The sequence below is a fragment of the Spea bombifrons genome, chromosome 1 (genome assembly GCF_027358695.1).
Source record: "Spea bombifrons isolate aSpeBom1 chromosome 1, aSpeBom1.2.pri, whole genome shotgun sequence".
NCBI classification, from domain to species: Eukaryota; Metazoa; Chordata; class Amphibia; order Anura; family Pelobatidae; genus Spea; species Spea bombifrons.
The window spans coordinates 140921080-140934915 of NC_071087.1; the positions used below are offsets into that span (position 1 = coordinate 140921080).

At 37.7% G+C, this 13836-nt stretch overlaps 1 protein-coding gene across 2 annotated transcripts in view; it reads left to right on the top strand.

Moving 5' to 3' along the window:
• Positions 1-13836, top strand: part of EDIL3 (EGF like repeats and discoidin domains 3) — a 218205-nt gene that overhangs the window by 52511 nt on the left and 151858 nt on the right. The gene's annotated exons all lie outside the window — the stretch shown is intronic.

The following is a 13836-nucleotide window of genomic DNA, read 5'->3' on the forward strand; positions in this document are numbered from 1 at the left end:
CGGTAGATTTTGCTTGTTACATAGTTGCAAAGTTAATAAGGTTGCAACATGAGATAAAATGAAGTTTAACCTATACATGATATGCCTATCAGAAACTTTAAAATCACTTTGTGAATCCCTAAGTACCCCATCTTGCCAAATACCCAGGGCGGGCACTTACAGTTAGGTCCGGAAATATTTGGGCATTGACACAATTTCGACTGTTTACCAAAAAAAAATTTGAGTTACAGATCAAAAATGAATAGTGCAGTCTGGTAGCTTTAATTTGAGAGTATTCACATCCAAATTGTAGGAACGGTTTAGGAATTACAGCTCTTTAATGTAGCCCCCTCTTTTTCAAGGTACTAAAAGTAATTGCACCCAAAAGCTGTTTTGTGGAAAGGTGTGGGCTATTCCTTCTTTATCTCTTCATCAGTTAATCAGATAAAAGGTCTGGAGTTGTTTCGAGGTGTGGGATTTGCGTTTAAAAGCTGTTGCTGTGAACCCTCAACATGCGGTCAAAGAAGCTCTCAATGCAAGTCAAACAGACCAATCCTTACGCTGCATAAAAAGAAAAAAGAGAGATGGCAGGAACATTAGGAGTGGCTAAAATCAACAGTTTACCGTAAGGTGCAAGCCGTTCATAAGCCTCAAGAATAGAAAGGGCAGATTAGACTTTGTCAGCCCAGCCCTGTTCTGGAACTACATTCTTTCGGACAGATAAAACTAAGATCAACCTGTACCAGAATGATAGGAAGAAAAAGATATGGAGACGACTTGGAATGGCTCATGATCTGAAGCATACTACATCATCTGTAAAACATGGTGGAGGCAGTGTGATGGAATGGGCGTGCATGGCTTCAAGGGGCACTGGGTCATTAGTGTTTATTAATGATGTGACAGAAGACAGAAACAGCCGGATGAATTCTGAAGTGTATAGGGATATATTGTCTGCTCAGATTTAGCATAATTCAGCAAATTTGATTGGACGGTGCTTCACTTTACAGATAGACAATGAACCAAAACATACTGTTTAAGCAACCCACGAGTTTTTTAAGGCAAAGCAGAATATTCTGCACTGGCCGAGTTAATCACCTGATCTCAACCCGAGCATGCATTTTACTTGCTGAAGAAAAAACTTAAGGCAGAAAAACATACAAACATTTGAAGACAGCTGTAGTAAAGGCCTGGCAAAGGATCACAAAGGAGAAAACCCAACATGTTCATGCATTACAGTCTTCAAGCAGTCATTGTCTGTAAGGGATTCTCTACAAAGTATTATAGACGAACATTTTATTTATGAGTGCGTTGATTTCTCCAATTACAATTGAGCCCCTGGAATAAGGGGATTGTGTATGAAATTGGTTACCACTTTTAATCATTTCATACAATATTTTTGTTCAACACCATGAATTAAAGCTGAAGGCCTTCGATTGCATCTTGGTTGCATGCAATGGTCAGGATCAGCAGCTGGGAATCCACAATGCAGAGCCTGGGCACGAACCAGATTAGGCGACACAGACGAAGCCAAGGTCAAGGGTTGGAGCACTCAGGATAACCGAGAAGCAAAGCCGAGGTAAAGGGCAGGAGCAGGCAGGGTAAACTGGAACGATGGGACCCAAGCAGTACTTTGACAGGGGCATGTTCTTTCGAGCACCAGTATGCGTTTGGAGTGCTGTAAACTTCACCACTTTTTATGACTCTCCAAAAATGAGGTCAGAACCCCCATGAAATGAACAAAAATGAAGCAAAAAGAACCGAATGTGATATTATCCTGCTTTTTCACTCCCACATTCTCTCACACTCTCATCCACATTCACTCTTTCACCCTCTCTGTATACCTCCCTACATTCTCTGCCAACTGCTTCGGTGCCTCGCATCTTCGTGTTCTTCACCTTCTTGTTCTTCTATTTTATACTCTTCAATCCGCATCTCCACAGACATGACATCCCGCATCTTCACGGACATGACAAATGGAGAAGCTTCTGGTGACATCCTCTACCCTGCTACTCTAATTGGAAGAGAAGACGCCACTGGAATCTCCCCCATTATGACCTAAGATAGTCTCGTGCTGATTAAAGGGTAAAGGGAGAAGACGTCACCAGAAGCTCTACCATTTTGGTGGAAGTTTGCCGAGAGGTTGAGGATATGTGGAGAAAGAAGAGAGAAGAAAAAAGAGAGGAGAACAAGAGAATGCAGAACAAGAAGATTTGAGACACGGAAATGGAGCTGCGAGACACGAAAGCAGAAGTGGCCAACAGAGAATGTAGGGAGACATTCAGAGAGCATGAGAGAGTGAACGAAAATGAGAGCATGACGAGTGAATAACAACAAATTTAATTTCCCAACTAAACAGGCCCCCAATTTTTGTCTGAAACGAATGGGCAGGAAAGCAAAATATGTTATCCAAAAATTAATGGGTCAAAAATGAATCATTTTTAACCAATTTGCACATTTCTATTAACTATACAGTATAGAGCTGTTGTAGTAATATTACATAATATTGTTGGATATTTCACTGGGCAATTGAAATGGTTTGTTTAATGTATGTATTTGTAGTAAGTCTTTCTGACTTATGAGTTTGTCATTTTTTTGTACATGCATTTGTGATTAGCTCAACTGAGAAGTAGCAATATTTTCACATACTTATGCTATACCAGATGGGGAATCTCCATCAGTATAGTGGAATATTCTGTAAGGTTCTATATAGTGACTGTAATAAAGTGATTATATTTAGAAAATCCTTTGCTATATTTTCAACCCGTATATAATTGTTTTTTGTTTGTTTTTTTTTTATGAATCATTAAATACAGAAATAAAAAAAAACAGTAAATACAAGTACGCAAGATACTGACTTTCAGATAAACACATCAGGAGAAAAAAAATTGCCTGAGAAGAAGTATTTCCCATTTCTCAACTTCGATATTGATTGTACTATGCTATGATGGAACAAAATATTCAATAATGTAATAATTTATTATTCTTTAAAGTAGAGCATTTTATCATTCAACCTCAAGGAAATAATCAAAATGATCTCACTGTAGCTTAAGTTCTGTTTATAAGCAGCAGAACATATAATGTTTTCACTGTGTAATGATCCTTGTCTATGAGAAATGAGCCACTTCAACGTAGAGTCAAAGTATTGATGCGAGTGTCTTTCGTTTTGCATAGAGACATATTAAGATTGTGGCTTTTGTTTGATTTGCTGAAGACTGTAATGGAAACACATTTTAGCTTGGTAAATATTTTATCACATTACACATTGATAGGATTTTTTTCTCAACACATATTATTTGTTGTGAGTATATGAGGGCTTAATGTTCTACGAGATAAATGTGGGGCATTTTTTTATTACATGATTATTATTATTATTGTTATTATTATTACAACATTTCCGTTTCAAAGCTTAAGCAAATTTCATAGTGCTATTACAATGAACAACATTAAAATTAACAATATACAGTATTAACAGTAGATGGGCAATTGGTAGTGGGGGAGAGCCTGTTTTTACCATCACAGAGACAACATCAAGGCTCCAAGGAAGTGTGGTATGATACTCTGTTTTATCCCTTTTATTTTACACTGGTTTTGTACTATTTAAGTCTATGTCTCTTTTTATATGCATTTTTGTATAACAGCACTGTGACCCATTTTATACTCAGATTAAACATTTTTAATCAGTTCTGTCTTTGTTCTCTAACTGAATTCAGCCTAGAGATAGCCTTTTGTATACATATAGATATGTCACGTTACTAAGCGGTTGACTATATAAATATCAGTTTGGGGATTGTGTAGTTATTGCAGTCTGATTGTTTTTGGGTAACCTAAGACGCCCAGTTTTAAAGTTCTTGGTGGTGGCAGCGTGTTTTACACTGGGAGTTTTGGGGTGACTGGTTGGGGTTGGTGGTGGTTGCTTGGTGCCCTGCGGGGAAAGTGGCCAAACGCACCGGAAGCCTGGTTGGCGTTTAACCCTTGGTACACCCATACTCCCACATCACGGCTCGGCCGATAGCCCTGCTCGTGACAATTTTTCCTTTTCATTGTTTGAGATCTGTATTGCAGATTTGTGGGTAGATTGGAAAAACCTTTACCATACGTATGCTATTAGATTCCATAAAATGTGGTGTTTAAACTTTCACAGTCATTTGGGGCTGTACAATGTTTAAAACAAATATAAAATTGTTAAAATCTCCCAAAATGACTGCATCTTCATGGTTGTTCTTCTCATCTAACTATACATTCAAGTGTTCCACTGTGCTTGTGCAACATACTTGCGTAAAGTGCTCATTTAGTATGGATGAAGCAGAAACCATAGTTAGTGCTATAAAGGTAACTCCAAAAATGCCAAATTCTCCACAAAACTCATAGACCTGTGTGTAAAGCACTAAAAGAAGACACAGAAAAATGATTTAGCTGCTTTTTATCAAAATTTAATAAAATAATTAAAAAAAATAATTTAAAATCTCCATTTCTTTGTTAAGTACCGTATTTGCTCGATTATAAGATGATATTTTTTTTCAGAGCAAATGCTCTGAAAAATACCCCTCCCTCCAAACTTACCTGTGCTTCTGACTCCCCTGTGTGTTGTCCGGGCAGCGGGTAGACGTCTAGGCAATTCGCGTAGGCAACTTCCGCTGCAGCCAGAAGGAGGTGTGGTTAGCAGCGGGGGTTGTCTGCGTCCATCGCGCAGACCTTCCCCGACTGTCAAGGAGGAGAGTTCCCCGCACCGCTGCGGGGAATTCTCTCTGACAGTCGGAGGGGGTATGTGTCTTATAATCGAGCAAATACGGTAATATGGATTCCCTCTGATTTTCCTAGTTATACAAAGTTCCACAAAGTGGAATGCCGTTCTAATGCACAGCCTCTTCCCACTGTTTTTCACATACACTTGTGTGGAAAAAGAAAGTACACCCTCTTTTATGGTTTTACATATCAGGACATAATAACAATCTGTTCCTTAGTAGGTCTAAAAACTAGGTAAATATAACCTCAGATGAACAACAACATATAACATTTTACACGTCATGATTTATTCAGCAAAAATAAAAACAAAACGGAGGAGCAAAATGGAGGAGCAAAATGGAGGAGCTATGTGTGAAAAAACTAAGTAATATGAATGAAGTTTTCCCTTAAAATATTTTTTACAATACTACTAAAATATAATGCCTGTTAAGATTTTATTTTCTTTGGTAAAAATTATTTTATCTTGTATCTAGGCTATGACAATGTCGACTTGTTAAAATAAATAAAAAAAATGAATAAAATAATTGAAAGCCTTAGTATTTGAGGTGAGTATTTTCATATGTCCCATTAATTGGCATTGGTTATAATGGGCTTTAGAAAATCAAAGCATATGAAATGTCTGAAAAGATAACATTTATAGAAAGTTACATAAAAAGCATACCAAAGATACTTTATAGAGTTTAAAGACAGTTGAAATGTACATACAGATTTGGATTTCTGAGTCTTCTGCAATGTATACATGCAAAGTAATGGAACAATGACAGACAGATAATAGGAGACCTGGAGATGCTATACCTGATTAAAAACTTTAGTTATGTACCTACAATAAAGCCAAGCAAACACAAGAGAAGGCAAGTGCTGGATTAACATAAAAGTAGCTGCCAACTGTCCAAAACTATTTTCTGAGCCAGTCATGACAACTAGTTTTTCATGCTAGTTGATGATTCCTCCAGCAGGTGTCCTGATTAAGAAAAAGAGTCAGCAACTCTGGATACTCAATGGGTGCATTGCTCTTGCAAAAAGGAGGCAAAGATGAGTAAAAAACCCAGTGAAATCTTGCTGCCCATGGAATTCTTTGAGAGGCTACCATGACATTGTGCCACCACCTGCATATAACTTCTTATGGCCTCATGGTCTTATGGCCTTATGTTCTTGGAGGAACGAGGCACTGGACAGAACAAGAATGATATTTTATATATGACATAATATTGTCTGGTAGGTAGTGTTTTCAGAAGCCTCTACCCTTTTGTTTAACACAGAATCCATGAAACCGTGTGTTAAATTGAAACATTTATTGGTGCAAAGGGCACATTCTGGGTGTAAGGTAAAGTAGATCTTCTCAAATAGGTATGTGTGCTGTGGTGCTGGTCACACATCTGGCAAGAAGAAACAAGAAAAAAAAACTACCATGATGTGACATATGCATTTCCAGTATATATAGACAGAGTACCCAGAACTGGCATATGCTATACAAAAGAGAATAAAAAATGAAAGTAAGGTGCAGGGCTTACCAGGTATTTGTGTTCACTGACATTTCTTGAATGTGTGTTATGCTGAAAAAGACATGGCTGTATCAACAGTAAGGGGATGTGATTTTATTATCTTGCTCTGTTTGTTAAAAATAAGCAGACAATTCATGACATTTGCCAAGACATGTACTGAATGTAATAAATACCCAAAAAGTTTGCTCTAAGTTACCTCTCATTGCTGCTGATCTTTATGGAATTTGGCATTGCAGATATACTCATAGCAACAGGATTAGGAAACCACTGAACTAAATGTTAACAGCAGCTTCGAATGACTAAGATGGAACTATCTGACTATGAAAAGTCAAGACAGAGTGCTTTTATCCAGGACATTAAATATGACTTCCAAAATGAACATCATACATTGCAAATATTGATTACCAAAAGGGATTGGCTCATTTCCCTGCAAGTGGAAGAAAACACAGATTTTGTTGTATCTAATCGACAAGGTGTAGTGTTAAACAGAATGTTTACACTTGTTTCTTTTCTTCATAGAAATGTAACAATGTAGTCTGCTACACATATATATATATAGGTCATCCGTCTTCAGATTAGACATAACACAGAACATTGTCGGTGTCCTGAGCAGCAGTGTATAGCACTTTTGTGACAGTATACAACAAGAGTGTATAGACATAGGTGCTGCTTGAAAGGGTAAGATATGTGGGAAACCCCAGCATTGTCTTGTGTTGGAGATTTTCGACAGTGCAAGTTTGGCTAGATAGTCCTGTTCATTATAACCCTATACTTGTTCTCCTGCACCCTCTGGAGTACATACGGTGTCTTCAACAAACTTATTGCTTACTACAACCTTACTGTTTTCTAACTACCTTAACCTCCTCTTTATCACTGAAACCTGGCTCTTGTCTTCTGGCACTAACACTCTTGGTAGTCTTTTCTTTTCTTTTCTCTCTGTATGACCACTACATCCTAACCTACAACTTTAAGACCTCATATCCAGTCCTTCTCAAATACTCCTCTTCACGTTTGAAATACCTCTCAGATGTTTACACTCCTCACACATGAAATTACTCGGGAACTTCTTCTTCCTCCTCCAGGGGAGTTGCTTCATGAAGAGGTAGGGTAAGCACAGTAAAGGCTGGGCGAAAGGAGGAGGAGTTTCCAGCCGTCAGCTCCCAGCCAACACACTCACCGCCCAGCCCGGATCCTCCCCGCCCTCCCCAGTGACTGATGCAAGCGGGGAGGCAGGGCTAACAACGCAAGGTGCGAAACACCATTATTCTGTGTGTTCGTGGAGAGGGAACAGCAGCATGTGAACCCTCATTGAAATTACCCACCAGCATGTAGGTGAGGAGTAGACAGGGCCGGCCCGACAATGGAGCCGAGTGGAGCAACCGCTCCAGGCGGCACTTTTGAAGGGGCGGCACTTCGCCGTCCCAAGCCCTTTTTTTATTATTTTTTAAAGCGAAAGAGAGAGAAAGGGACGCCGAGTGGTCAGTACCCGCTCGGCACCCCTCTCTCTCTCCTCTGCAGCAAGTCTCCCTGTTCGGTCTCGGTGCCGGCTTGTAATGCTGAGTGCCGGAAGATTTCCGGCGCTCAGCATTACAAGCCGGCACCGAGACCGAACAGGGAGACTCGCCGCAGGACTGCTGAAAGGTAAGTACAAGGGGGGGAGGTAGGAAGGGTAGATAATGGGGGGGGCGGCAGGGACGGAGGGAGAGGAAGGAGGGGGAGATAGATAGGAGGGGGGCAGCATTTTAACATTCGCCCCAGGCGGCATTTTGCCTTGGGCCGGCCCTGGGAGTAGACATTCCCAACTGTGCTGACTGGAGAAAAAAGAAACTGTCCTGGAAACCTGGGGAAGCAAAGCGTCTCCTGGAAATTCTGGGTCAAACCTAGAGAGTTTCCAGGTATCGTGGTGACACAAGTCACTTCTACCGTGTGTTTTAATTGAAGTGCTTCAGATGATCTTTATCAGAAGACACGAGATTTGCACTACATCACCATGCACTGCAGCTTAGAGCAGAACAGTAGTAATTTGTAGAATAGGTTTAAACTGAAAGGGTGCATAGAGTACCTCTAGACACCAGCTATTGGTGTGTTCATGTCAATAGGAACTTCAGTATTTGCAGCATATTGTAGCAGACTGTCAGAGCCACAACTAAGTTCGAATTGCCTCATTTATTTCTGTGTATATTTATTTAACGTCTTAACATCTCACTGTACTTTATATTCTACTAGTGATAATAAATCATTGTTACAACTTCTTCCTGATGTAGTTGACCTCCCTGGCTTGCAAGTGTTATGACATTCACTACTACTCTTGTGTGTAAATCTTCCAATTATCTCACAATCCGTGTAGGAGCGTCAGACAACATGGCCTTGTCTCCGTCCTGAGTTATTGCGCTTCCTTGACCTTAATATAGTTCTATTAAATTTACTGCAATCCACTCTTCAAGGAGCTGTTGGCAACATAAGTACATGTTTTATATATATATATATATATATATATATATATATATATATATATATATATATATATATATACATATATATACATATATATATATATATATCCTTCACTGAGATGGCAATTTCATGAAAAATACAATAGGTACTTAATAGTATATTTTACAAACCCTGCTTTTTATGTTTACACAGTTTAATATGACGGAAAACATTACATTTTTAAACTCACTTTATTTGTCATTACAAGTACCACTTAAAACGTAAAACATAGGCCTGTCATATAATACAACATTCCATATAGCTGCATATTTGGTATATGTAAATGTTTGCCCATTGTACCCAAAGCCCTTATGATTCAGGACTGAGGGATCATCTGACTAATATAAGTCTATTGGGAAATGGACTTAAATAGTATTGCCAAATCTGCCATTAGCTTGGTGTAATGTATGAGTGGAGAATGCCATCAGGATATCCTATGACCTCATGCAATGTGACCTCCAGGTCATAAGGAGGTTTATTGGAACAAAGTTAAAAGAAACCCAGATATCTTTAGTGCCACACTTCTGTACTGTATATATAGCATTGTATGTAATGCTGGAAGATGTTTTCCCCATGGAACTTTGTCTTTAAGCTCCCTGTATAATAGCTACAAATGGTACAGACAATTGGTTTTTACTGCAAATGAGTAGGGTATTGGAGTAAATCTAAATAAATAAGTAAATCTTATTTAAATAAGAAAATATTTAAAATTATGTTTTTTTCTTGAGCATTCAAACGTGTTATTGTTTTTTGAGCAATGCAATAAGTCATTCTATTGAGTTTACCAAAAGTCAGAAATGATACAAGTATCTGATGCCATTATGTCAACAATGTGACAATAATTCTTTTATAGGCACAGTTAGTTTGAAATATAAATTTTCATTTTTCTTATTATGTTAGCTGATATTCTTAGCAACTTGGTTCTACGCTGTTCTTGAGTACCACAAGAAATCATTTTAGGTTGTTTCATTTTAAAATTGCTAATTTATAGGCAAGCTAAGGTTAATATAGTTTTAGATCAGCGAAGGGTAATTCCAGTTCAAAGAGGTTAATAACAGACCAAGATGTAAAGGTATTCCGACTTAACAACATTAAGAGCTATGCAGATTACAAAGTCCCTGGTTAGCACCTCTGTGATTATGCAATAACTATTAATGGCCATCAGTCACGGTTTGTTGGTAGCCAGTGGGTTGCTCACCAGTGCTCTAGATCGTAATATTCACAATGACTATGACTCTAACTAAAAGTTTTCAGTGGAGCGAGCAATATATTTCACCCTTACTTGGTAGATTTTAAGCAGGAAAAAGAAAAACAAACTGCTACCTATACATATTAGTGTAAAATGTTCTGGAATATATATTTTGGTTTTCGTTTCTCTTTTAATCGTTATATCCTACTAAAACATAAGGTTAGTGGCAGCTCCAAAGAAAGAGGACAATAAGAAGTGAACTTAATACAGAAAACATAATTATTTTATATGTGCCTGTCAATTTCATGGCAATTTTGTTGATTTTTGCTTTTAACTTTATAGTTGTTTCAAGTGGAGTGGTTTTCACACTAAACATAGACATAGTTGTATTCTTCATAAAGCTTTTATTGATCTGAAACCAGTGGTTTTAGTAGCTTGGGTCTTATAAGTCATCTTTGTATCTTAAATCATGTGCTCCCTAGATGTGAAAAAAATATTTGCATCTCCTTCAAACTCTCTCCAAGCATTCTGTGTCTCCATCAGTCTGTATCTATGGACAGCAGGTGTCCCACACTGTTGTGCTCCGGTCTAACACTGCCTATCATAGACGTCATTGGTCTTCTACAAATAAACTACAATTTCAATTCTTCACAAATATATATAATGTTACCTAGTGTTTTATTAAGAACAATGTTGAACAACAAAGTGTAATGCATTGTATGTAAATTTATGTATTGATAAGACCAATAGAGTCGCTCGTACAGACCAATGGTCTCCCCATGCCAAGTTTCGCATCAGGAGTTAAAGGGCCATGCGACCAACTCTATTGGTCGTCTGCAGGGGCCCTGCCGGCGACCAATAGAGTAGTTCTTATAGGTCTTTAACTCCTGATGGCGAACCTACGGATTTCCGCTCCCATTAACCCCTGCGATGCTGCGTAGATAACGGGAGCGGAAATCCGTAGGTTTGCCATCATTGGTTGATGCCAGAGGTGGCCCCCGCAGTCGACCAATCAATTCGCTTACATGGCCCTTTAACTCCTGACGACGCAACTTGGCCTCCAAGAGTTAAAGGTCTGTACAAGCGGCTCTATTGGTCGTTCGTACGGACGTTTAACTCTTGGAGTGGGGAGACCAGTGGTCTCTCCCGGCCAAGTTGCGGCACCACGATTTTAAAAGTCTGTACGAGCGACGCTATTGGTCGCCAACAGGGGGCTTGTCTGCCATCAAGCAATGGATAACAGGTGCACTTCATTCGTTGATGGCAGAGAAGGCCCCTGCCAGCGACCAATAAAATCCTGGCACCAAAGCTGCTGCGTATTGCATACCGTGTTAACCGAATATTAACCCCTAATACAAAAAAACGTTAAAAAAACGAACACGAAGAATTTACACGAGTATTCGCCCAACCCGAACATAGGAATGGCGAATATTCGTGGAATACGAAGATTTTCCCCCCACGAAGACGAACACGAAGAAGAACACGAAGAGTTGGCCGCCGCCCAAGTCTACTAATTACACCATTGAAGCTGCGGAGAGCTGGCCTGACGTCAGCTTTGAGAGCTACATATCGTATATGCCATTAGCATTAGAAAGGTTAAATAAATCACAACTTTGAAGTTATGAATCAATTAATCATTTCAAGAAATACATAATGATGGCAATCAGGAATGAAAAATACCACGTATGATGTGTGCATTGCTGCATCTTTGCTTCTAAATACAATAAGTTTATAGATGTTTGTTAATTTTGAAAAATTGTAAAGTAAACAGAGTATCTTTGTTCTTCTCAGAAATTCAGATAGTTGTTTGCACAATGACTATAGCCCTACAAATATGTGCCTTGCAGAAACACCAAAAAGCAAGGTTGACATGCAATTTATTATAGCGTTTACTAACTGGTGTTTTATACTCAGGTATTTATAGTAAGTGTTCTGCTTTTGCATTTGAAATTACCAACTGTCTAAAATACTGTATATATATATAATGACATTTTATAATCTAATTTAAATAGATGACTCTAGCAAATACTACATCATCTTTTATTTTACATTTTAAAAAGAAACCTTTCAAGTTATGATAATTAAGCCATGATAGATGATGGCAGACTATCTCCCTAATTGCTTTTACTCAACCTTTTTGGCCTTTAGCCTGCCCAATCTTAACAACAGGAGTCTTCATAACCTGTAGTTCATTGTGATTGTGATAAATTGTTCTGTGGAAAGGAAAGTCATTTTTATATAGTTTTGTAAGGGCTTTGAATGGACGAGTTACTATGGCAACTGGTGCTAGTTTACAAAATGGTCTTTTAGTGTCCAACATAGTTACAAGTTGGATGTAGAATTCCTCTTTCTTTCAAATAAGAAAGTTATTTTTCTTTAAAGATACTATTGTCTATTACATTATGTCTCATTTCCCCCTTTATTCACCTCTCAATAGATTGAGCAAGGCCATCTTTTTGTTTTGTGCCAGTAGGTCTTATGTACCTACATATATATATATATATATATATATATGTATATGTGTGTATATATATATATATATATATATATATATATATATGTATATATATATATATATATATGTATATATATATATATATATATGTGTGTGTGTATATATATATATATATATGTGTGTATATATATATATATATATATATATATATATATGTGTGTGTGTGTATATATATATATATATATGTGTGTGTGTATATATATATATATATATATATATATATATATATATATATATATATATATATATATATATATATATATATACACACAAACTAGGGCAGAACACAACTGACATAAATATTGTGGATCCCGACACACAAAGTGGGACTGCTTTGCATTTTAACCCAAAGAGACTCTCAAGCAATTTCAAATTTAGTGCTCTAAATATTCATTAATTACTTCATGAATTAGTTATTTTACTTAAAGAGGAATTGTTTCCCTCACATCCTTTGGAGCAGCTAAATTTATTTTAAAAAAAAGAATAACATGTACATTTTCTTAGTAAAAATATTCAGCAGATTTGTTTTCAAATGAATTAAGATCAACGACAGCTAAATAATAAATAAGTTAAGCTGGATTTCTTCACTATATACTGTATATCTCAACTAGCAAAATGTTTCAGATGCCATGACATGATTCTGGATCTAAATGTAAGGACTGTGGATCTCTTTGTTTTATAAATATGAGAGAAAATCAAATGTTTTCTTTGTTATATAATCAAAATTACTACATAGTCTTATCTCCTACTCGCTACTTGCTATTTAGGGGAAGCAGTATGGTTCAAATCTATCTAATATGTTCTTATTTTACCTGCAACTAAGAATTTGTTAAAACCAAGTCACCACAGACTGTTGTAGATTCAACTTAAGAAAAAGGCATCCTCCCATGGACTCATCAAGAGGGTGGGAGTGTGAATGATAGCCTGTGTTGGGCCAGTCAGTAATACGTGAGGTCATTGGCTAAGGGGGTGCAATTAAGGTTTATTGAGGAGCAAATGGCCTCTCGCTTTCCTGTTCCAGCACAGAGTTCAGCAACTTCTTCTGACCTCTCTTCTTTGTGCCGCTTTTGCGTTCTCCTGGTTTTTGTCACAGCGGGATGTTCTCTGACAGCACTCCAGGGTGTTGAGAACAGCAAGGTCTATCAAGAAGATAAAGGAGTCAAGTGGAGGCTGATGGCACCTTGGGATGGGAGCTCATGGCTAGGAAAAACAGTGGGCAGTAATATGGTAGAGTAGTAGTTGGTTAAAATGTTTAAATGAGAGCTATGGCCAATGCCCTTACCCACAATTGGTTGTTGCGTGGTTCTTGGTACTTATGTTGAATGTTGTTTTTTTTATATTATTATTATTGTTATCTTTTATTTATATAGCACCAACAATTTACGCAGAGCTTAATACAATACATATATTCAAGG